The sequence below is a fragment of the Oryctolagus cuniculus genome, chromosome 8 (assembly GCF_051225735.1).
Source record: "Oryctolagus cuniculus isolate XC-2025 breed Fujian yellow rabbit chromosome 8, ASM5122573v1, whole genome shotgun sequence".
Taxonomy (NCBI): domain Eukaryota; kingdom Metazoa; phylum Chordata; class Mammalia; order Lagomorpha; family Leporidae; genus Oryctolagus; species Oryctolagus cuniculus.
This window is the reverse complement of record NC_142874.1, coordinates 131672083-131693014: the sequence shown is the minus strand read 5'-3', so window position 1 is coordinate 131693014 and position 20932 is coordinate 131672083. Positions and strand designations below refer to the sequence as shown.

The 20932-nt window shown below is 37.7% G+C and overlaps 1 pseudogene; it reads right to left on the bottom strand.

The window, feature by feature from the left end:
• Positions 1-10828: 10828 nt before the first annotated feature.
• On the bottom strand, positions 10829-12638 carry LOC100337746 (zinc finger CCCH domain-containing protein 14 pseudogene; annotated as a pseudogene).
• Between the last annotated feature and the right edge of the window lie 8294 nt (positions 12639-20932).

Sequence of the window (20932 nt, the reverse complement as noted above, 5' to 3'; positions counted from 1 at the left end):
GAGAGACATAGAAAATCTTACACCTCTCTCTCAAACTTTACTGTAACTTTACTATAGCTTTATAATTATGGTCCTTCTGAATTGCTGATCATCTAATCTTCTTAGCTATTGCCTATGAAATTTTGAGGCATATATTGTGTATATCTCTTTAGAGAGGAACAACATGTTAGACTTTCAAAGTCTGCATTTCCCTTTTGAAGAATTTTCTTTCACTCTTCTTTAGGACCATCTCTTAGTAGAGCAGAAATAAGACAGCTATCTAATTTGGGGCCAATAGTATGGTCTGAATGAAAAAATCTCTGGACTATACCATAATCTTATTTATTCTCTATAAACCTATATTGCAAATATAGAGATGAAGAAGTCTGGAGAAGAGGGGGATATAAGAATCTGAGTTACTGAATCATTCATCTTACTTATACCTCCAAGAGCTGTTTTACTTTGATATTGTCTGTAGTTCTAGTTACATTTAATGATGGAATACTCTTGTACACACCAAAATGTATGGATTGGTAAGTCAGATAACATTACAATTCGTGATGAGTGCTTCAGTTTCTATAATAACCTCTGGTCCGTGGTCCACTAACAAGTCTGCAATAACAAAGATGCTGTTTCTGAAAAACAGGCAAACACTTGTTTGGGAAAAGAGCAGAGCTCTGTTCCAAAATCATGAATGCTTAGATATTATCTCTTCTGACTACCAACACATCAATCAGCATTAAATTATTTCAGTTATATTGCTTGAGTGTCAGAGTCACTGGTGCCTGTTTAAAAGAATTCTTTTCCTATGGGCTCCATCTCAAACTAGCAACCTTTAATTTGCTTTGTGAATAGGTGGAAATAACATTTGGAAAAATATGTGAATGTTGCTTTCAAATGCTGAAGAGGCCCACTAGGCTTTATACTTCATTCAAAGTGGTTGGAGGGACCAGATGTAGAGCCCTTTAAATGAATATTTTGATCTATGTTAGAACACTAGATTGTGAGAAATTTCATAGAGATATCATGATATTTAATGCTTATGGAATTTCTTTTCCACTTTATAGCATTAATATGCCTTAGCAAGAAATCAAGGAAATTTGCTAGTTCTTGCTTGAGGAGTCTAATAGGGTGATACCAGCTACATAATGGGACAGTTTGGAATGCTCAGAAAAGAAGAGACTGTCAGTATTTTTGAAGAAAAGATTATTAAGTGGAATGACGAATAAATATAGCTGTATGAAGAACCATGAAAGTATAAATAATTTTGCTGGTGTTTATCAAAAATTATAGGAAAACCATAAACACCCTGCTCAATAGTCAATCAGCAGATGCTAAGAGATAACCTCCTGTGCAATGAAAAACAAAAAGCAATCCTGGAACAGAAGCTGCAATTGTAACCTTCATTAAACTAAATTATTACAGTACTCTTACATCCACTTACCTTTTGTGCATGTGAATGGGCACACTGAATGAAAATATGGAAGATATTTCCACTTCTGTATTTGTCAAGATCCTGATAGAAGCACTATTCTTTGTGAGCTCTCAATGAATGTCATATATATTCAGTTTATTACTCTGGAATGTGTAAGTGGTAAGAGAGGTTTCCAGTTGGCTTTTCATTCATGATGCTCATCAATCTCTAATTTAAACATTACCAATTGCCAAGAATGTCTATTAAAGCTGTGAATTTCAGAAATGAAAAAGCAACCCCGGAATGGTATCAAGGACAATCTGTGTAAATGCAATTAAATTATTATCTGACCTACAGAAGTCCTTAATTTGGTTGGGGCATCATCACTTATTTTGCATTTTAGGAATAAAAGTAAATTTAGAGACAGTGTCTTCTGCTCCTTGAATTTCTGCTTACTTTCCATTCTTTTATTTACAGATACCCTGGTAAATGTTCATTGTTGCTTTTGAGGAAGGCTGTGAGCAGCATTACACCATAAAGTTTCAGAGCTTCAACAGTGGTCTTTATCAAGGGAACATGACTTCTTCATTTAAGTGGTTGTGAATCTTTAAGCTTGGTGAACTCTGGCATTCATGGAGGGCTCATAATTCTTCATTTTGGTGATTTAATTCAGATTTTTGTCTATCACATCTAGAGCCCAACTGCTTATAAAAATCAACTGAAATATTAGTAGATCAAGTTTATCAATTGCAGTCCTACGGGCATCATGAGAAAATTTTCTAATAATTAGCCAAAACTTCCTTATTAACACAGTGGCTTTTGTGCCCAATCTGCTAACCACATCAACCTTACCTATGTCAGTTGAGTGCTGTCACTTGGCACTTGTCTCTGAGATCCCATCATCTCCATTGAAGATTTCCTAGATTCATTCCTGGCTTACAGAGGAGAGCAACTGAAAATCTCTGTTGGCATTAATTGAGAGGATATAAAAGATTCGGTCATCAACAGGGAACAGTTAGGTACTGCTAAAGGCAAATGAAAGCTGTGTAGGTACAGAGCTAAACTGAACACACTGATGATCTCATTTATTTAAAGCAGAGCCTTACTATCACAGAGCTCATTTTAGGATCACAGTTACATTGAGTATACATTTCCTGCACCTATTTTAACATTTCTATGGCAAATACCATGCATATAAATAACTTATTCTATTTATGTTATTTGATTTCAGAAAACTCTTAATTATTACCTAAAATAGGTAGGAAATTAAAGTACCAGTGTGAAGAGACAAGCAAGAATTCACTAGTGTCATTGGCAAAGGACTACCATAAATCCCTCCAAACTAAATCATCTAATATGTTGACAAAGGCAACACTGTTGGTTGCCAGAAATTTATAGATGTCAAGTCAGTGTACCACTTTTCTTTACCCCTACATGTATTCTATCTGAAGCTGTCTGTGTATTTGACTATACTTCCTGAAAAAATATTGCTTTTTTTACTTTAGCATGTGTCATTTGCTCCCTGGGTATTCCATGCATTATTTATTCTTGCTTTCCTGTGTCTGTTTCAAGTTACTTAAGGCAGTCTCCTGTATCTCCACATTATCATTTAATTTTATATCCTAACGTTCTGGAACTGTATATTCATTATCTGATGCCCTTTATAAACTTTAGGAAATCAAACCTTTGCTGAACTGGCATATTCTTCATCAGTCACTTTATTAGAGAAATTGTCTGAAGTGCTGACCACTCTATTGGCTCATGATTCAAATATAGCTGCTAAATATCAGTGTCAAAATAGTTTTCTCTCATTCATCATGTCTCATGGTGCTTAAAATGTTTATTTCATATTCTTTCAGTCTATCCTTCATCATGAAAAATGATAAGGATTGAATGAAGAGAAAATTTGAGATAAACAACTATCTTCTCATCATGGGTGTGGAATCCCAGTATGATCAAGAAAATTCGCTTGTTTTGAATAATTCAAGATTGGAGAGTTCAGGAGAACTTTGAGTCATTTTAGAGTGGCAGTTACTTTTTACCTTCTGTCTGCACCTGACTTATTGCATTCAATTATAAATTAATTGGCTGGCCCCACTGATCAGTGGAAATGTCCACTTAAATCAAAGGAAGATGAAATCCAGGGCAAATTATGAAGTGACATAGTTTGCTTCCTATTTGTCTCATGTTATCAAAATCTTCATGCTGCCATTTTTTCAGTGGTCACTTTTTATGTGTATATTCTCATAATATATTCCTCTGCTCTGGATGCCTTCCACAACTTGTGATTCTTTCCTAATATATTTAACAAAACTCCTGTTGTTTATCTTTTAGAAATCAGTAAAATCACAATTAAAATAACTATAGCAAACACCTTCTACTCTATTATCTCATTATATCCAGACAAGTGCTTCTTAAGAGAGTCAGTCCCACTTAGGGAATCAGATTCCTCATTTCCCATTGACTGCTCAATTTTCCACCATATTATTCCCCACACTTGGATATTTCTGCAAAGCTGCTTTCCACAGACATAACTGATGCACTCATTCTGCACTTTTCTTGGAGTGGACTCTGCTACACACTGTAACTACAGAACATTTTCTCCTGGACAGTGTCACTCATCTCTCTGGTATCACTCATCTCTAGCTGTCCCTGGTGTCCCTTTGGTAGGTTACTTTTATTATCATTTCCTGACTTCTGTTTCAAGTACTATTATTTTCTGCTTTGTTTACACTTCTCCTTGAATTCATCATTTACTCTCATGCTTTTACCCACAAGTTTTTGTGCAGATGTCTCTGTAATATGATTTTGGCTCAGTTAGACTCTTGCATCTTGGATTTGGATCACTCCACAATTTGGCCCACAGTAAATAAAAATCAACATATATAAAACTGAGTTCATTCTCCCCCTACCCACTTCTTTTTTTACCCACACTATATTTTTTTGCTTCCTAACACTCAAAAAGTAAATTTTGGTTATTACCCTTTAGTCAATCCTTTTCTCTCGTAGATTTTAAACAAATCATCAAGTTATACCTTTACAATATTTCTGGAATCTACAATCCTCTCTTGATTCCCAGTTCCATTTCTGCTGTTTGTTGTCTCAATATGAGAGTAGAGAATAATGCTGACTTATCAATAGCCATCTTTGTCCAATTTTTGAAAAGTTCCTTTGGATCACAAGGCACATTTCAAAACATTTAATATATCTTCTCTACAACCACATCTCTCTCCACTTCTATCTATAACAGAATTTCCCAACTGCTGAATCAGTTGGGATTTGCTGTGGTCAAATTTAGAGAAATCTACCCATGATAACTTATACAAGTTTTAAATTTATTTTCCTCATGCATTAATTAACTCTAAAGGATATGGCACAGAGTAGAATAATATGTCAGGAAGAATTCCACCCTTTTATTCTTTGTGTGGAGGTAATGTCATAGCCTTTGCACAATCTCTAAAGCTTTGTTTGCTCTGCTCTAGGGGAGTGATTGCCCTGGAACCTATACCATATGACTTTCAACACCAAGATCAAAATATAGCTAATGCATTTCCAGAAATTTATTTTAATGTGCCAGCAGGAGGGGCTCAGTGTTGTGGCACAGTGATTTAAGTTACTGTTTGAGATTCTAGTACCCCGTATTGAATTCTGATTGGAATACCAGCTGCTACAATTCTGACCCAGCTTCCTGCTAATATTCCTGGGAAGGCAGCAGAAGATGACCCAAGTTCTTGGGTCCCTGCCACCGACGTGGAGACATGGATTAAATTCCTGGCTTCTGCCCTTAGCTTTGTCCATCCTTGGGTGTTGTAGTCATTTGGGGGGAGTGAATCAGAGGATGGAAAGTCTTGCTCTCTCTCTCCCTTTCTTTCTCATCTATTTTCAAGAAACTAAATGAGAAATGTAAATATTTATCTTTTCATCAATAAAGAAAAGGAAAGGCTAATACAGAAAAGGCACATGACAACTGAAATAGTCCCTTTAACATAAAGATCATAGTTTACTTGGGGTCTCAATCTAATATACTCCTACTTTGTTTAGAATGGAGGACATTAGTCACTTTTAGATTCAAGGGAATTGAGAAACCTATACATATTGATAACATCATCAAACACTGATACATTTTTTAAAGAATAAGAGATGAATGAATATTGTATATATTACCCTCATGCACATGACATCAACTTGAAGCCTCAGACTAGCTGACTTGTAGCTTAAACTCACCAAGTGTTTTCCATCCGATGTGTCAGCATACCAGTTTTCCCTTTCTATAAAATCAACTCTTTCTAAATTTCCCAGTCACACAAGTGACTCTCTCAGAGGCTGTTCTAGCAATCTCTCCTAAGAGGATTCTTAGCTCTCTGAACTCAGGCATATCTCATAGTTACCACACTAAGCTGACAGTATCTATTTTGTGGTGTAAGAATAGTGATGCTTTTAAAATTCTTGTTTTCACTTTTGTATGCTTAAATCTATTTACATGATCTAAAAATACAACATTTATTTTAGCTGCATTATTCCAAAACTATAGTATCTTAAATCATGGAATGAAGCATGGTATTATAAAATCTTTGGTGCATATACAACACACACAGATTGCAACTCAGTTGTACCCCATTTTGATCAGGGTTTCTGTTTTATAATATGTCACTTATAATATCCTTTCCTAAAGCAGTGAGCCAAATGATAAAAAATATCACTGTCAAATTGGTAGAAAGTATGTGTATGTTACAGATTGGAAGTAGGGCATGTTAAGTATGCACAACTTTTAGATCCACTCATCTTTCCATTCTCCACCTTAACTCTCTCGTTATTAAAATTTTTGAAATGCCCTATCTCCTGCCATGATTCTATCCTCCACTGTGTCTTCCCCTTTCAATAGTTTTGCAATTATTCTTGAACTGGTTGACATCTGAATACCAACTTACATTATGTACGAAGTGGGGCTAATAAGCTTCTTGTATTAATTGAGTCAGCACATCAAAATGCCAAGGACCATGTCCTTAATTTGTTACGTGTTTAAACAACATTGGCTTGACTAATACTTTTTGTTATTTTATTCAAGCTCATATCTTTTAGAAGACTGCTTACTGAAACAGCTGAATAGAGAAGGACATATTACCAAAATAAAGTATTTTATTTTTTTTAAATGACTAGCTAATCTCACTGTATCAGATCTGGTCAATTCAACCTACAATGTTTTCACAGATATTTAATGGCATGTGTAGTCTCTGATGTAAACATAAAGCTAAATTCTAGCTAAGACTAAGTGCCGGATCTCCTTGAGTTTTATAGCTGTAGCTAGAACTTGCTTGTTTCTGCTTTTGTTTTTGCTAATAATTTAGTCTACTGAGAAGGTTAATAAGATCACATCTCCAATGAGAGAGATTAGTAATTCTGTGGACTTGAGTGCTCTATGGATCTGAGATTGAAACCCGACTCCGCTTCTTAAGTATACATCATCAGGCAACCCAATTAATCTTTACCAATCGTATTTGCAAAACAGATAATTATATCTACTTTGACTAAAAGTTTTTCATGGAATAATGAGAATAAGTGACTTAACATGCCTAAAACCATTTACAATGCAGAGTAGGAACATAGCAAATTTGTAAGGTATTAATTCTCAAGTAACCAGTTCAACTAGAAGGCAACTTATTTGTTAAAGCCAGCATCTCATTATTGATTAGGAAACTATTGATCCATATATTGTAGGTAGGAAAGTCTCTCTCAAAAAGAAATCTACTCAGAAAAATAAATAAAAAATCACAAGTGATTATTAGTCGATCTCTGAGGAAATTTACTTAGATTTGGCAAAAATATGAATGACAACACTGATAGCCTGCTATGGTTTGAATGTTTTGTACCCATACTTGTTCATGTATTAGAAGTTTGGTTCCCCGAATGCCAATATAGAAGCTAAGGATCATTGCAGAAGTGGGCCTAGTGGAGGATTCTGAGAGCACTGGGGCACTATACTTGGAAGGGAATACAAGTCTCCTAGAGTGAATTCTTGCAGGTGTAGGTTGTTATGAAAACCTGAGCCTGACCCTAGTCTCTAGCTTGCTTCCTATATTGAGATGTGATGTTTATTCACACACACACTCCAATCATTTTGTGATGCCAACTACTGTTAGGCTTCGCAGAGGAGAAATCAGTGGAATTAATGGAACCATCCAATCTTGGATTTTGAGACCCTAAAACTGTCAGCTGAATAAATATGTACTTTATAAAATTAACCATCAACTATTTCATTATGGTAATGAAAACTAGACTAATAAGTAACCTGGTACTTTTTTTTTTCACCTCCCAAATGATAGACAATTACCCAAGTTTGAACAGACTTTCCTAAAAGGGTAAAACACTTCTTTTGAACAATTCTTGAATGAGTCAACTCTTTCACATTGAAAGTCTTTTTTATTGTCTTAAATTTATCATGCATGGAGTGACCTTGTAAGAATATTGGGATGTAGTTTTTGTATCTGTTCTTTTGAAAATGAATAGAAAGAAGCTATGCAGAGCAGAGGAAGCAGCTGGACTTTGTTGCTGTCCTAAGTACTTGCAGGCAACTACATAGAGACATCTGAAGCATGAACTGCCTTTCATATTAGCCCCAAACAGAGCAGGAGGTCAAATTTTTTACTGTCATGCTAGTAATTCTTTGGATCTGTGCTGCCTTGAGGACAGAGTGTGACTGATGGGTGAGGCAGTGCCCTATGCTGAGGCAATCTCCAAAGGGGAACAACAATTGAGAGAAACCTGTCAATAGCAATTTCAAAAGTTGTGTAATAAAATCTTCATTCCATAAAATCTCCCAAGTTTGGCAGCTTAGCATCTAACACATGAAAAGATCCTAGCAACTAATGATTGTCCAAGCCAATAGTGCTACAAAATTTTTCTAAGACCCGTTGATACCTAAAGAACAAAATTTTATTTTGTCACAATTCTGAAGACTGCTATGTCAATGATCAAGTTTCTGGAAGGTTTGAGGATCTGTTGAGGACTGTTCTGTACTTTCAAAATTATGCTCATTGCAGTGCTCCCTAGAGGAAAAGAAAAATGTGCCCTCACTTGACAGTCGGTGGAAAGGTAAGTTGAGTGAATTTTCATAAGGGCCTTAAAGAAGTTCTCATGGCCTCATTACACCTGCATTATAGAAGGAACACATTTCAACCACAGCAATGGTACAACCCTTCCTCTTCTTGGCTAGTGAGTACCACGTAAACAAGGTGCAAATAAAACACAGCTGCTTGCCTGGGTACAATATTTTCACTAGAACTGATGAATAGAGGCTTTGGATCCAGGACTGTATTTGATAATCATGTATATTTTTGTAAGCCCTACAAATGACTAATGTTCAAAATAGTTTGAATTTCAATGGGAAGTAAAGAAGTGATTGTAGCTCCTGCTATCATCAACAATTTAATTTCCCTAGTGTCTTCAAAGTTTTGTCCAAAGGTATTTTGATAAAATTGACATAATAAAATACCTAATGTGCTGTTGCCATCAATCCTTGACTTATTAAATGTGCACTTGTGTAGAATAAATACATGAAGGGAGAATTACTGTGGAATTCTTGTTAAGTATTTAATACATATCATTGCATATACTTTGACAATTTAATTTTGACCTATTTTATTATCTCAGTTGTTATTTCCTTTATTTATCAATATATTGGCACATAGTGAATGTCTTTGTTGCTCTTAGTTCACTCTTCATATAAAACTGAAAATCTTATTCTACACTAATCTTTGATGAAAAATGCCAATGAGAATCATTTGTGGACCTAGAATGGGAGCACTTAAGTCATTGTGATTTTCTGAAAATTAGTTTTTTTCTAATTTCCACCTTTACAAATATTCTGTTATGACACTTTTCAGATATAATCTTTTTTAAAAGATTTATTCATTTTATTTGAAAGGTTGAGTTACAGAGAAGAAGAGTGAGAGAGAGAGAAAGAGAGGAAGAGAGAAAGAGAGATAGAGAGAGAGGTCTTCCATCCACAGCTTCACTCCCCAGATGGCCGCAACAAGCGGAGCTGCACCAATCCAAAGCCATCAGCCAGGAGCCTCTTCCAGGTCTCCCACTTGGGTGCAGGGGTCCAAGGACTTGGGCCATCCTCCACCGCTTTTCCCAGGCCATAGCAAAGAGCTGGATAGGAAGTAAAACAGCCAAGACTCAAACTGGCACCCATACAGATATGATATTAATCAGCATAAGTTAATGGACATTGAATGATCAGTAAATAAACAACAAAGTTTTTCTAAAATATATGGAATATCTGAAATTTCATGCTTTAAATTTATGGAGAATTGGAATGTCTTATATTATATGATCATGACTTAAAAGATAGTTTTAACTTTTTCTATGAATACTTTCGTGTAATTTTAATTTTATAAAATTCGAATTCAAGTGATTGATGCTGCTTTCTGAAGCATTAACTTTGATCTAGCAACTTATGTTTAATTTTTCTATTCACTAGCCTTAAATAAAACACTAAATCTTATAATAGTGAGAACAATTAGTATATCATTCTTCTCTACTACTGAAGAAAAGAAAGAAAATTGCATTCTGTGATGGCTATAAAGTCACCTAATTGCAGCCAACCTACATAAAATGTATATATATGGAACATCAATATGATAATAAGGTATTAATTTATGTTCTTTTTTATCTGTAAAATGCACAGATTAATCATCTGATTCACTTTAGCTTGGCACTTTAGGAGTAAAATGCACTTTGAAGATATTTAATATTGTGCATAGTAAATTAAGGTGAGGAAATGAGATTGCTCGGCTAACTCAATCATGGACATTTTGATTAAAAGGATTATGTGTAGTAAACTGGTTCTGTACAAAAGGCAGCGTACTACAGGGAAACTATACTATTCACTTTGAAAACAAGATACCAAAGTCAAGTGACTAAAACAAATAAACAAAGGAAACTCCTTTATGGGAATTTTCATGCAAACAAAACAACAAAAACATTCCTGTAAGGGTGATGTCCTAAACCTTGTAGCCACAGTCCACAGACAGAGTTCTGGGGATCATCAATTTGGTTGGAAAAAAGTATACCCTATTTTTTTTCTTTCCCATCTTTCTATCTGGAATTTACATTTTCTTCAATTACGTATGTAAAGCCATTGACTGTATATGAGTACTGAGTATGTAACTTTTTCATCAAAGGAGCTCCCATATACTTCCAAAACCTATTACACTAATTGTAAATTTTTCCTAGTATATTTTATTTTATCATTATTTTGAAATTATTATTACATATACAGAAAATTTAAATCATTAATCAAGATGTGTGTACACTAATAGCTTGCTTTCAATTTTCTAACTATATTTCAGTCAAATTGGATTTATTTTGTAATAATATATATTATTAAAATATTTTATTTTATTTTTTTAGGCAATAAACGTCATATTATGAAAGCAAGATATTTCAAGTTTCAAAGATCTGACAAGTTCTGTAGAATCTTTCAGCAGTAGACAGAAACTTTCAAACTGCATAATCTTCTGCCATGTAGGACTGTCATTCACTGGTTTGAGGCCAAATCCATTTCAAGGCATGTCGTGGTGGTACAGTAATGGTGGGATGGTAAAATGTGTAGTCTGGTCTCATACACTGAGTGTTAAACCTACAATGTTTTGGGTGATAGAGGGACATTCCATTTTTTTACAAGCCGGGAAGTAACGGCAGAGCTGACTACTAGAAGGTATTCCTGGTGTTGTAACTGGTTTTGGAGGCAGTGCTGGAATTCTTCTGTTCACATGAGTGAAGGGACAATCTGGTTTAGTGCACTTTGCATCATATTTACAATTTGGATGAACAAATAAACACTTTTCAGCAAATTTACAGTTGGGGAAGGCTTTGCAGGGTGACACCGGATGGTGGTATGCACACTCACCCCCGTTTTTACAAGCTGGCCAGTACTTGCAGCGCTCCAAGAGCTTCTCTGGTTTCTGTGCTACACTCAGCTCACTCATCTCAGCTTGACTAATCTGCAGTGTTTCCGCCATTGCTGGGTCAATCTGCAGGCGGGACAGTAACTGCCTCTGTTGAGTTCCTTGACTTTTTTCTATATTATCTCCTTTTGTTTCCTCTTCTTTCATGGGGGGACTTATTCTGGGGATCCTGCTTTGCCCTTGAACCACTTCTGGTAGCAATTCTTCTTGAGAGGTTCGCGTTCTGGGAGCAACTGGAAATGTCTGCTTCTGTGGAACTCCTCTCAGGCTTTGCAGGCACTGATACACTGCTGGAGACGCTTCCTGTCTGGGGGCCATAGTCATCATCTTCTTCCTCCTCTTCTCCATCAAGACTGAACTTTTTTACTTTAACAACTGAACTTACCACAGGCAACTTTCTCTTCCGAAAGTTTTCATCCTCAATACCCATTTTTTCCGAACTATTTTTGAAGAAAGGACTGTAAGTCTCTTCTAAGCTGGAGAGTACTTCTGGCTCACACAAACGTCCTGTTTCATACACCCGGCTGTTCTGTGCATCAAGTTGCTTGCTAGCATGACCACTGTTCTGCTGCTGCTGAAATTGCAACCTGTTTAAATGAGCACCACTCTGAACTTCGACTTGCAGGTGGTCGGTAAATTTCAATAGAAGGATGAGAAGAACCATATGTAAGTGTCACTGTTGGTTTTTTCTGAGATAAGGGATTCTCCTGCACAAAATTGAAGTTTTCATCAAAGAGATCATCTGGTTCTGGCTTAATATCAATCACATCTTCAGAGGGAGCTGGTTCCCTCAGAGGTTTCACTGTTGACATCAGTCGGGTTGCAGCTCCATCATCGTAAGTCTGCCTAACAGTAGTTTTCTGCTCCTGTGAACTTGTAGAAACTCTGGAATCTCTTTTTTCAGGTCTACTGCTGGAAACGGCAAGAGGTGGCACCGTAACTTCATGCCTTCTCTCATCTCCCCGACTGAAACTGCTCTTGGTTGAAGGCACAATACTATCAAAGATATTGGTATCAGAAGACTTTAGACTAGAAGGTTTAGTTGTAATAGAACGAAGTTTATCTAATACACCATGAAGCCACACGGTGATTCGAATTGTGTTGTTCCCTAGAAACAGGGACAGGTCCTCTGTCATTTGGTCCTGACTGTTCTTGTTGGCCACCATCACCATAATGTAATCAGGAAGTTCTTCATCGACATAAGCTCCCAATTCTTGCAGTTTCTCCTTAACGGCACTCCGGATCTTGCAGCTGATCTCGGTGCCAATCCCCATGGCTCTGCGGCGGGTGGCGGGCTCAGACTGCGTGGCGCTTCGCTTACTCTGAGACCGCCCCGGGCTCGTACCCCACAGCCCGGCCACCGCCTCCCTCTCCCTATTAAAATATTTTAGGGCCAGCACCGTGGCTCACTAGGCTAATCCTCTGCCTGTGATGCCGGCACACCGGGTTCTAGTCCCGGTCGGGGCGCCATTTCTGTCCCGGTTGCTCCTCTTCCAGTCCAGCTCTCTGCTGTGGCCCAGGAGTGCAGTGGAGGATGGCCCAAGTGCTTGGGCCCTGCACCCGCATGGGAGACCAGGAGAAGCACCTGGTTCCTGGCTTTGGATCAGCGCAGCATACCAGCTGCAGTGTACGGGCCGCAGCGGCCATTGGGGGATGAACCAACGGAAAAAAGGAAGACCTTTCTCTCTGTCTCTCTCTCTCACTGTCCTCTCTGCTTGTCAAAAAAAATTTTTTTTAGGAAGCATTTGTTATATAAAACATTTAATCTGGGGAAGAGTGCATGGTCTAAAGCAGACTGCCAAAAAAGTTCAAGTGAAACAAACAAAAAGCAAACCAAGACTGGCTATTAGATAACAACTCTCATGCAAATTGGAGCCAGAGAAATGTCACTGTATTAATGAATTGGAAAATCTGGAAAATGAGTCACAAACTCACAAAAGCCCTCCTTGCTAGTTCATTGTACAGCTAAATCTATTTATCAAATTTGTACATGGGCTGAGAGAGAATGTGTTCTTCTACTGTGGAAAAGGACATTAACAGCAATAGATAATAATGTTATTTTTGATATAAGAAGGGAAGGCCATAGCAAAATAATGTAAAAAATAACTTCTGAGTTCAAATAAATGTGGAAAATTTGAATAATATTTTAAGTGGATTTATTAAGATAGTAATTAAGTATAGGTATATCATGTAACTTAATTCTTTATTAAAAGTGACATTAAGCATTTATCAGTATTTTTAAAATAATTTATTTATTTATTTGAAAGTGAGAATTACAGATATAGAGGAAGAGAGAGAACATCTGCTAGTTTTCTTCCAAGATGAATGCAAGAGCTAGAACTGGGCCATGCTGAAGCAAGAAGCCAGGAGCCTCTTCTGGGTCTCCCATATGAGTAGCAGGGGCCCAAACACTTGGGCCATTTTCCACTGCTTTCCCAGGCCATTAGCAGTGAGGTGGATCAGAATTGGGACATCCAGGTCTCAAATCAGTGCCCATATTGGATGCTGAGGACTCAAGTAGTGGCTTTACCTGCTATGCCACAACGCAAGTCCCTTCTCATTATTTCTTAAGCATGGAAAGTTTCTTCTCTTCAACTATATATGGGAAACGAATTCTATAATAATAGAATAATTAGTAGAAGTAGAGAAGTAGAGGTCCTTCAATAGTCATGTCCTATCTTTTTTTTTTTTTCTTTTAACTTCTTTTAATGGGTGGTGTTTAAGATGCTATGTTTTATTTTTTTCCTTTTTTTAATTTAGTAAATATAAATTTCCAAAGTACAGTTTATGAATTACATTGGCTCCCCCCATACTTTCCTTCCCACTCGCAGCCCTCCCATCTCCCGCTCCCTCTCCCATTCCATTTACATCAAGATTCATTTTCAATTATCTTTATATACAGAAGATCAATTCAGTATATATTAAGTAAAGATTTCATCAGTTTGCACCCACACAGAAACATAAAGTGTAAAAATACTGTTTCAGTACTAGTTATAGCATTACTTCAAATTGAACAAAACATTAAGGACAAATCCAACATGAGAAGTAAGAACACAGTGACTCCTGTTGTTGACCTAATAATTTGACACTTTTGTTTATGGCGTCAGTAATCTCCCTAGGCTCTAGTCATGAGTTGCCAAGGCTATGGAAGCCTTTTGGGTTCGCCAAGTTCGATCTTATTCCGACAGGGTCATAGTCAAAGTGGAAGTTCTCTCCTCCCTTCAGAGAAAGGTACCTCCTTCTTTGATGGCCCCGTTCTTTCCACTGGGATCTCACTTGCAGAGATCTTTCATTTAGGTCTTTTTTTTTTTTCCAGAGTGTCTTGGCTTTCCATGCCTAAAATACTCTCATGGGCTCTTCAGCCATATCCAAATGCCTTAAGGGCTGATTCTGAGGCCAGAGTGCTATTTAGGACATCTGCCATTCTGTGAGTCTGCTGTGTGTCCCACTTCCCATGTTGGATTGTTCTCTCCCTTTTTGATTCTATCAGTTAGTATTAGCAGACACTAGTCTTATTTGTGTGATCCCTTTGACTCTTAGACCTATCAGTGTGATCAACTGTGAACTGAAGTTGATCACTTGGACTAGTGAGAAGGCATTGGTACATGGCACCTTGATGGGATTGTATTGGAATCCCCTGGCACGTTTCTAACTCCACCATTTGGGGCAAGTCTGATTGAGCATGTCTCAAATTGTACATCTCCTCCCTCTCTTATTCCCACTCTTATATTTAACAGGGATCACTTTTCAGTTAAAATTTAAACACCTAAGAATAATTGTGTGTTAATTACTTAACAAACAATGAGGACATATTAGACCAAGACAGGACAGACATCAATAAAAAAAAAAAAAAAAAAAAAAAAAAAAAAAAAAAAAAAACCTCAGGACTTCAGAGTTTAATTACTAAGTTCTACTGAGAAAAGTGATGGTTTCTTCCAAGTCAAGACTGGAGACCAAAGCCACAGCAGGATTTGGGGGTAGCTAGACAGAAATAGCTGTAATATCTCACTCTGAGTAATTGATGGGGAATTATGTGCTAAGAGTTACAGAGACATTATGTTGGGACTAGCATGGTGACACAATGGGTTAAGCCTCTACTTGCAATGGTGGCATGTGCGGGCCAGCCGCACCAGTCGAACGGAACCTGAAGGAGGGAGTGGGAATGGAAAGAGGGACAAGGGCACAGAGAATGGAGCTAAGACAACAGGGCTAATCAAGGCTCGTTTATTCTAAAGTCCTAGTGGTATTTATACATAACCAGCTGCAGAACGAAGAAGCACAAAGAAGCACAAAAGAGAACAACGTACGTAAGCAACTTATCAGGGCCTCAGGTAGCACAGAAAGTTTTAACAGAGCATTCTTGATTATCATCCTCCTTCAGGATGTCATCCTCCTTCAGGATGGGAGTATGTGACTTTCTTATCCCAGGAATTCCTCAAGGCTTAGATTGGCCTTAACTTGTCCAAAGGCTGCCTACAGTGGCATCCCATATGAGTCCGGGTTTAAGTCCTGGCTGCTCCACTTACCATCCGGTTCCCTGCTAATATGCCTTAAAAGGCACCGAAGTTGTGTGTATGTGTGTGTGACTGGGATGGAGTTCAAGACTCCTGGCTTTGGCTTGTCCCAATAAGGGATGTTGCAGCATTTTGGGGAGTGAACTAGAGGATGGAAGATCTCTCTCTTCCTCACTCCCTGTCTCACTCTTACAGTTTTTCTCTCTCTCTCTGAAACGCTGCCTTTCAACTAGCTAACTAGCTAACTAACTAAATATTATAGAAAAATTAAGAGCTGTATGTCTACACAACAAGATATGACTAGCAACAAGATTCAAGTGCAGGCCCTCTGGCAATGTCAACCCCTAAATTCTTGGAGCCCAGTCTGTACCATTATTTCAAAGACCAACTCTTGTATATAATACTTCCTACTCCTTGCTAACTTTTAATCAATGATATATGCTTCCCTATTATTAATAATGTATATCATTTTTAATAAGGCACACTCTATTTTACTTAAGAATATTTGTAATGCAAGCCAATTTCCAGGGGATTAGGAGAGAAAATGGAAGATAATCCAATTTTGAGAAAGAAATTTGGCCACTGAAGTATAATTGGTAGGAAGTTCATTGACTATAATATACACAGGCAGCTTTCACCTATATTTATTATAATCACGTTGGGCAGTAAAGTCAAGATACCAGCAATAGCAAAAATAATCAAAGCTACTATTTAACACACACTTAGTAGGAGTCAGGCAAGGTACAGGAAATTTATCTGTACTTTTTCATCTATTCCTTATGGAACTTCACAAAGTCTCATCATACTTGTTAATTTAAAAAGCTCTGATTCTGAAAGAAATTGAGTAATTAGTTTTATATCATACTGAGGGACATAGATAAAACTTAAGCACAATCCTTAAATTCCAAATTCATACTCTTTTTTGTTTTGAAGATTTATTTATTTACTTTGAAATTGTTACAGACAGAGAGGAAAAGGGAGAGGGAGAGGGAGAGGGAGAGGGAGAGGGAGAGGGGGAGAGAGAAAGAGAGAGAGAGAGAATCTTCCATCTGATAGTTCACTCCCTGAATGCCCATGATGGTCAGCACCATGCCAGGCCAAAGTCTGGACCTAGGAGCTTCATCCATGTTTCTTGTGTGTGTGGGAGGGACCCAAGTGGAGCAGCTGGAACATGAACCAGCACCCATATGACATGCTAGTGTTAGAGTGGTACAGGAGACAGCTTTACCAGCTATGCCACAATGCCGGTCCTCAAACCCAGATTTGAATGATATAAGCAATTCTGTAGGCACATTCTAACAAAGGGAAAGGGGGATATGGCAATGTATTTAGGGGGTAATTGGCCTGTTTTGAATATTAATCTTTTTTATGTGGTTCCCCAAATTCTGAATTGAAGAACTGTAAGTCTGTAGAACAGTTAAGGTGTAAACAATTGGTCTAATGGTTAAAATGCCACTTGGTATGCCTGCTTGCCATATCCTAGTGCCCACAAACTGTTTTTCCTTGCTTAATATCTGCTTTACAATACAGTGCAAGGGTAGAAAGGGGGAGTTCCCATAGTGATTGTTCACTTTGCAAATACAGGAGTGTAAAAATCCAGTTTAATTAGACCACCATTTCTCAACAAAGCTATTAAGTGAGAAGACAATTTAATTACCTGAGCATGGATTCATAACCTGTGCTAGGTAACCTGGTAATAAGAATGATGGGACACTTTAAATGATATCATTCCATAAAAGAGCAGCAGTTAACAGTACACCTCCCTTATGTTTCAAATAAGCCTTCAGAAGAGAATGTCCCTGCACAAGCACCAATACCCTGTTCCTAACCTTTGGTATGTCTAGATTGTCCCTCATTATTATTTTATTGATAAGGCCTTGACAAGAAATAGGCATCCTTTAACCTTCCTTGTTATTAAGTAAGGGAAAATGCTTAAACTGAAATTTCTTATAGACCATGAGACTATAAAGGAGAAAACTAATATTCATGACTTTATATTCATTGAAAAACCTTAACCTTTAGGAATCATTAGTTTTCAGGATAGTCCATAAAGTTAAACCGAGCAGTACAAGGGCAGATGTGGAAGATCAGGGAGGAGAGTAGATCATAAACACCATTATCATTTAACATTGTTGGACAGCATTCTTCTGGTCTCTAGGTTCGACCCAAGTAACAAAATATTTTCAGAGCTCAGACTCAGCAAGTGATCTATCCAGAAAGAGTAAACTGATTTTCAGAGTAACGCCAAATAGCAAGTCTCCCAGCGACAGATGACTGATAGGTGTGGATGTAGAAAATATCCACCTTTACCACTCACATGCAACTCTAGTTTATTGAGGGCAACTGGTAATCTACTTTTAAGATGCCTGCGGGACTTCCACCTTCACCCTTCAATTGGGGTGATACAAAGCTGTGTGTTTCTGTGTGTATTAGCCTCTTTGAGCTACTGTAACAAAACACCGTAAACCAGGTAGCTTATAAACAGAAGACATTTATTTCTCACAGTTCTGGTGGCTGGGAATTCCTACACGAAAGCAGTGACTCTTTTGGTGTGAAATGAGGGCCCTTCTTATAGATGACAACCATTTTGCTGTAACCCCATGTGGCAGAAAGTCTAGGGCCCTTCCTTTGATCTCTTTCCCCCAGAATTACTTATTTTATCTGTCTGAAAGGTAAGGGGGAGGAGATCTCTCCACAATCTGTGAGGTCACTCTGAATGCCCACAGTGTTGGGATTGAGCTGGATCAAAGCCAGGAACTGGCAACTCTTTGAGATATCTCATGTGGGTGGCTAGGAAGCAAATACCTGAGCCATCATTTGCTTCCTTCTTAGGTGTGCATTAGTAAGAAGCAGGATCAGAATGTGATCCTGGATATTTCACTATCAGGTGTGGGTATGTGAAGAGATGTCATAACCAGTAGATATAAACCAGAGCTCTTTTATCAAAGTAGTAATTTCTGTTCATGAGAATGCTGTCCTCATGACCTAATCACCACTGAAATATCTCCTAATATTACTATCCTAATATTATGACATTGGGAGTTAGTTTCAGTATATGAACTGGGGGATGGGTATACACATTTGGGTCATAACAGGGTGTATGTCTGTGTGTGCATGTGTGTGCTTATGTGCATTGACTATTTCAGTTTTCTTTTGCCTCAATAATGTTTCAGCTATACCAGACCAAAGATCGTACTCTTAAAATGTCAACCATTTGTTGTAAATCTGTTGGACTGCTGGGTAGTTCTGCAAATCTGGGCCCATCTGGGGTGATTTCCTATGTTCTTGCTCATGTGTCTGCAGTCAGCTGGCATACTAACTGGGAGGTTGCAGACTTACACAGTGGCTTCAGTTCTCCTTCACACATCCCACATCCACCACAGAGCTGGGATTTGATCTCGTAACACTCTTACATGGTGAGAAGATGGGACCTGCAAGAAGGAAAACACACACTTTTCAAGCCTCTGCTTGTATCACATTTTCTTACACCCTAGGACTCCAGCACATAGTATGGCTATCACCAAGTCTCAGAAGAAGGGAACAAAACCAAGGGTGAAATACGTAGTACTGACAGGATGTTAATTCTGACCATTCTGAATGGAAGAATGTTGATGGAGAGGGTGAGGGAGGGGGGAAGGGGGAGGAGGAGGGGTTGGGGGAGGGAGAGGGGGAAGGGAAAGGGGGGAAGGAGAGGGAGAGGGAGAGGGAAGAATATCAGCCTTACTTGTGTTCATCATGTAATATAAAAGACAGAGGCTGGCAAAGTCTGCCCATAAATACTTTTGGAGTTAGTAATAAACAGCGTGCTTCCCAGGAAATTCTTGGAAAGTTATCTTGCTAGTTATCACGTTTCCAGAAGAAGACATAAACACTTTGTAAGATAGACTGGGTGAGGGATTTCTCTCAGAGTTAGTCCTCATCGTAATCTACTCCAGGTATACCTGAAAGCACTTTGCTCAACTTTTTCCAACACCTTGAGGAAGCACTGTGGGAAGATAGTTTTATTGTTCAAATTCACTCCTCAGTAGTCTACAGAGGGAGGCTGGGTCTCCTTTTTATCCTTCAAAATTATGCTTTTGACCAATTTACTGTTTCTACTTCAACTGGATGCCATGGTCAGTGACACATTAATTTCTAATTTCTGATGGGTTAGAGCACACATGGCCAAGGTTACTATACATTACTTTATCAATACATGGGTACTTCAAAAAGTATGTGTGAAAATAATATTAAATGATTAGTTTGCTTTGATGCAAAAAGGTTTTAATACTTGAATAGTTTATTTTTGTATAATGCTCCCATTTCTTGTTAACTTTTAAAAGATCTCTTGTATGCATGTATGGATTTTTAGCTTTTTGTGGAAAAATAAGCATCTTTTTAAAAAACTTTTATTTAATAAATATAAATTTCCAAAGTACAACTTTTGGATTATAGCAGCCTTTTCCCTCCATAACCTCCCTCCCACCTACAACCATTTCATCTCCCACTCCCTCTCCCATCCCATTCACATCAAGATTCATTTTCAATTATCTTTATATACAGAAGATCAATTTAGTATATACTCAGTAAAGATTTCAACTGTTTGCACCCACACAGAAACACAAAATATAAAGTACCGTTTGAGTACTAGTTATACCATTAATTCACATAGTACAACACATTAAGGACAGAGATCCTACATGGGGAGTTAGTGCACAGTGACTCCTGTTGTTGATTTAATAATTGACACTCAAAATAAGCATCTTTTAATTCTATGTTTCCATGAATTTCAAGGTACTCTTTTGAACATGTGATGTGATCAAGATGAAGACTCAGTATCACTTTTCTTTGTTATCTATTTCATAATTTTTCAATTAATTATTTAGGTATTTGAAAGGGAGGGGAGAGGGAGAGAGGGAGAGAGGGAGAGAGGGAGAGAGAGAGAGTTCTCATCTGCTGTTTACCCTCTGCCCCAGTTGCCAGCAATAGCCAGGGCTGGGCCAGGCAGAAGCCAGAAGCCATGTGAGTGAAAAAAAAAAAAAATTCAACTACTTGAGACATCATCTGCAGCCTCC